This window comes from Triticum dicoccoides, chromosome 2B, assembly GCF_002162155.2.
Source record: "Triticum dicoccoides isolate Atlit2015 ecotype Zavitan chromosome 2B, WEW_v2.0, whole genome shotgun sequence".
Taxonomy (NCBI): Eukaryota; Viridiplantae; Streptophyta; class Magnoliopsida; order Poales; family Poaceae; genus Triticum; species Triticum dicoccoides.
In genome coordinates, this window is record NC_041383.1 from 191,255,248 (window position 1) to 191,260,792 (window position 5,545).

General features: G+C 42.1%; 1 long non-coding RNA gene across 2 annotated transcripts in view; it reads right to left on the reverse strand.

Annotated features, from left to right (window-relative positions):
• Positions 1–4,855: 4,855 nt before the first annotated feature.
• The window catches only part of LOC119362993, a 3,202-nt gene continuing 2,512 nt past the window's right edge, over positions 4,856–5,545 (reverse strand). For both annotated transcript variants that reach the window (XR_005173717.1, XR_005173716.1), the window contains exon 4: positions 4,856–5,197. This is a non-coding gene — a long non-coding RNA (uncharacterized LOC119362993). The remainder of the gene's footprint in view (positions 5,198–5,545) is intronic.

The window sequence follows — 5,545 nt, forward strand, 5'->3', positions numbered from 1 at the left end:
TCATACTATCTCTATCAGATCTCATTTTCGCAAGTCGCTGTGATGCGATTGACAACCCCTTTATTGCGTTGGTTGCAAGTTCTTTGTTTGTTTGTGTAGGTGCATGGGACTTTTGAGGAGCCTCCTACTGAATTGATATCTTGGTTCTCAAAACTGAGCGAAATACTTACGCTACTATTGCCGCATCACCCTTTCCTCTTCAAGGAAAACCAACGCAAGTTCAAGACGTAGCAAGGAGTGCTCGATAATATTTCCTCTTTTTTGTTATTCATCATGTAAACAGGTCAACAAACTTTGTGGCGCATCTTTGTGCGAACCATGCTTGCTGCACTTTGAATGTGGCCGAGAGCTGGCTTGATGAAACACCTCACTTCCTACTTCTTTTTTGCGGGGTACCTCGCCTCCTAGTGACCAGTGTCTTGGCTGATCGTCCTAAGAATGCTTATACATGAATAAAGCTCTCTCATTTACCCGCAAAAAAGATTAAGCCATATTAACCGGGAAGGAGGGAGTATGGACTAGCACTACTTTTTGGTGTGTCCCGTCAACTCGCAGAACGAGGAGAAGCTTGCAGGACAAGGTGAAGCTCGCTTACGCCTTTTGACTAATGCAACCTACCCTCGCCCAGGGGGTGGACATGCATCAGTTCATTCGGTGTCAGATTGCCAGAGGCATACACTGTAGTACCCAACATGCGGAGTACCATCATTGTTTGACTTCATGAAGAGGCGAAGAGCCAAGCGCAAGGTTTAGTAGTAGGAGTAGTACTACTACTAGAACCGCATGGTGGAGCGTATGTACTCTTTTTTTTAATCTATGATAAAGTACACATTTATTCAGGAGAAGGGCAGAAAATGGCAACCCAACTTGTAATGATGACATTGATCAACCATGCTCGAATATATCTTGGCCTCCGTGCGAGCCTGTCTGTGTGTTCTCGCTCCTCGTCTTTCTCAAGGAATGGCGAGTTGTCCATTTTGCCGTCAATTGAGATCGGTTTGCTCACACTCCGGTCTGACATGTCAGTGATATGCCAAGAGGAGGTGCATTGACCGATTAGCATTACGCGTACTTGGTTTTGCACCTTCATACTACTCCTCCCTCCGTCACAGTTTACAGGGCGTGCTTCATTATGATGCATTTCTCTCAATGCATTTCCACCAGAGAGACTTTAGACACGTTTGGTTTAATGCTCAATTAATTAGGGCGTGGTAACCGGAATCAACTCCACAATTTTCTCTCGGTGTACTACGGAGTGGAGTAAGTGCATGCATGTGTGTACCCGGGGTGGAAGCACTGCATGCATGTGTGTACGCATTGTTTCCTCCAGTAATAGACGTCGTGCTATAACTACCAATGCTATTTTTTAGGTCGATCGCTAGTCGCCTTGGTCCCAGAGATTTTTTCTTTTTTTGAAGCGCGCTCTATAAACAGTGACGGATGGAGTAGTATGAGCGGATTCAAAGAAGAGTGTATTGATGGTTGCTTCTTCCGAGAAACTTACAGTGGGAAAGGTGGGGCTTATGATTTGGCTGCTCATTACTCACTATTAATGCGGCGCAACGATCGGGCTGAGTCTCCCATGCGGTTGTGCACTACTCCCTCGGTTCTTAAATATATTACGGAGTATTTGTCTTTCTAGAGATTTCAACGAGTGACTACTTAAATATTTGTCTTTTTAGAGATTCAAATGGACTACTACATACGGATGTCTATAGACATATTTTAGAGTGCAGATTCACTCATTTTGCTCCGTATGTAGTCACTTGTTGAAATCTCTAGAAAGACAAATATTTAGGAACAGAGGGAGTACACATACGAAGCAAAATGAGTGAATCTACACTCTAAAATAAGCCCATTTGAAATTTGAAAAAGATAAATATTTAGGAACAAAGGAGTATAATTTTGTGCATGACAGATGGACCCAGATGCTGAAGAGGCTTCTGGCAATGCTATCAAGCTTCAAGCATTTGTTTACATAATTGACGTACTATACAAATAATTTTCCAATGACATGAAATTGTACAATGGTGTAAGCTTTCAGCTTTTGTTTCGTGTGTCTTGCCATCGATGCTCTTTCGGAAACAATAAAAAACTAACTTCCTTGCTAATGGATCTCAATTATTAGCAGACCAGAGCTAATATTTACATCACAACTGAAGGCAAAGTTGTGAGAAGGTGTTAAATTAAAATTGATCCATGATTTCATTGGCAGCAATGTCCCCCCAGCTCTGTCTAAATCAACAAGGCATGTTGGGAAAAAAGTAGCTGTCTGGAGCATGCAACATTCCGATCATTTTGTGCAGTTCCACTAAAATAGAGCTGAGCGTCCCTGTTCCAAAGATATTAAGTGTGATTACGATAATAGAGGACTGCTGATGAAACAATAAACATACAAATAGAAGCCGGTCACCTTTGCAGTCTCTCTTAATACTAACTAGTTGGAAAAGATTAGGCTCGGAGTTGGATGAGGAGGATAGAGCAAAACCAATCTCCCTTTGTGCAGTCGCACTGAAATGTAGAGACGTTGCCCGTGTGACATTTTAGTACAACTACACAAAACACTCTTAAGAGAAAAGTGATTTGTGTAGTTCACCAAAAGGTCGCGATAGCAACGAGGTGAAATGGATAGCCTTGTTTGCAAAAAAGAGGTAGAAAGGAAACAATTACTGGCCAATAACAGTTGATGACACATGCGACGACAAAAAAAGAAGCATATTCCTTGTCCTAAGGGAAGATAACAACACGGTTCTGTTTGTCTAAAACGGTGTGAGGACGAGATTGCAATATGGAAAGTACGCCGGACGAGCTTCGTTTTGGGCAAAGAACTATGGAAGATCCACATGTAGAGATGTGGGAAGACGGGCAGTGGAGTAAGGCCGGAGGGGATACCTGAAGGTCGTCATGATGTAACTAGGTGAGCGGCGGCAGGCAGAATCTGCCCATACTACGGCAGCGAGCAGGTGGCGTAGGCCCTACCGCGTCGGAGCTTGGTCAAAGAGAACGATGTGTACTGCAGATCGGGATGTGTTGCCTCGGCGCCATCATACAGAGAAACGATGCACATCCTCCCTTTCCGCCGGCGGATGGGATGCGGCCGGATCAGTGACCAACGGTGAGAGAGAGAGAGAGAGAGAGAGAGAGAGAGAAAGAGAGAGGCCACCGCAGCCTTGTGTGAGATACTCTGAAGAGAGACAAACCCAAGCAGGCAGGCTCCATTGTATATTGTGGAGCGGACTACCTTTTTCTCCATCATATACACAATATTGAACACCATGTTCTTAGTTCAGACATCATATCGAATGCCCTCTGTTTAGCATATAAATCACATATGTGAATTAAATGATGCGATCCTGATTACTTAGATAACATGTAGGTGAATTATGCCATGCGATCCTATTTAGTTATTCATCATATCTTTGAATTATGTTATGCTATGTTATCCAGTTTAGATAGACATCATATATGTGAAATTATGTCATGATATGCGTTTTAGTTAAACAATATACATGTCAACTATTTCATGCCCTCTTTTTTCCACACTATCTATTGCATCTATCTCTCATACAATGTCTGTACATTCAACTATGTTTCCTCTTTATCAGCCATTTGAATTGGAGTGGGTGATGCTAGTATCTAGCGGACTAAAAATATGGTCTTCAAATAAAACAATGCTACCTCTTGGTGGAGATAGCACCCCGGTTGTACATGAACGAGAACCAGCCCTACTACACATAACCCAAACTCTCACAGATTGTACCCCTACTGCGATGGACAGAGAACCAACTACACCCAATCTAACCCCAACCCCAGCAGATAATAACCCAGTTCCTGTTGACACAGCACCATCTCCACCAGAGAGATCCCAAACAAGAGTAGTTAGTAAGGCAGCTCCAGTGCCCAAAGGGCCAGTACTACCATGGCGAACCCCAACTCCACCAGTTAGTACTTCTATTCCTGTGGAGGAAGCACAACCGGCTAGTAGTAGTTTAGCATCTATTGCATTTGATGTTGTTAAATCGTATGTGCGTATCTTTCCATCTTGGAAACATTATACTGAAGATGAAGGAAAATGCCAGTTGCAGGTGTTTGTCCAGGAGTTATGTGTAAGTAATGTTATTCATGGCAATTACTTTGCGTTGTCCCATACATCCTACCTCCATGTACTACTAGATTTTTCATTATAACCGAGGGTCAAATTATCGTCGGATATTTCAGTTCACCGTCGGATTTTCATATAACTGACGGTACACCGTCGACAATCTCCCGTCGGCTATGCTTGGTCGGCCATTACACTCATAGCCGACGGTACTGCTGGGTAATACCTTCTCCGAGGGTAATTAGCTGACGGTGAGCCGTCGGGCATGTTTTGGTTGCCAGCCGGCTCACATAAACTTGACGACGCTTATAGCTAACGGTTCCCCGTCGGATATTTATTTTTCTAACTGTTATTAGTTCCCATCGGCTTTCGTAATAGATGACGGTATATTTGACCCTTCGGGGTTTGTTATAACCGAGAGGAGAACAAAATCCTTCATGGATTGTTATAACCGAGAGGAGAATGAAACCGAAAGCCATTATGATAGCCGACTGTGTATACACCCCTTCGGGGATTCCTATGGTTGAGAGCCCAACAAAGACCATCAATATAGAGATTCACTGATAGTGAAGTCTCCGTACTTGAGGTGTTTGTTGGATGGCAGGCCATTAGTCACCACTCAAGGATTGCTTTCCACTTCAAATATACTCCTTCCGTCCCAAAATGTAAGACGTTCTTTACACTATGATAGTGTCAAAAAACATCTTATATTTTGAGACGAAGAGGGAGTATATCTCATAATTGCACAACGACACATGACCAAGCAGCATATATTATATTTAGCGCAACTTTCAAAATACCATAGCCCAAATGACGTGCATCCAAATTACATTGTTCATCATGATCTATCTAGGAAGTTTGAAATGCAAAACAAAATAGTAACTATATATAACGGTCCAAGCATTATTCCTAAGCTAAAATTGACCAAAACTTCAGAGTTCACTTTGTTGCATGTCCTGAAGAAAGATCATTAGACTCATCACCCTTCATCACCATATGGATCATACCGCTCATCGCCATATAGATCATGACAATCATCGCCATAGACATCATCACCCTTGCCATAGATCACGATTCCTCCGGTATTGTTTCACATCCCTAAGAAATGATTAGACTAGTTGTAAGGAGATGAAAATGATGTAATGTAGTTGAAATTTAATTGAGCATACAGTGACAAAACTTAGATCTTCTAACTGACTAGTTAGCTGCTATCTAGCAGTATGACAACATATTTACCTTTTGATCCTTCACATGCAATTTTCAGGGTAACATGAATCAGCAGGAACACATACTCAAAATAATAAAGATTGAGGACTACACGTTGCTCTGTATACTAAAGAAATAATCTACCAATAAACCGCATTGATTTCAATTTTATAATAAGTTTGCAACAGTTCAGAACACATCCTGCTTTTCGAAATACTTGTAACATTCATATAATTCCAA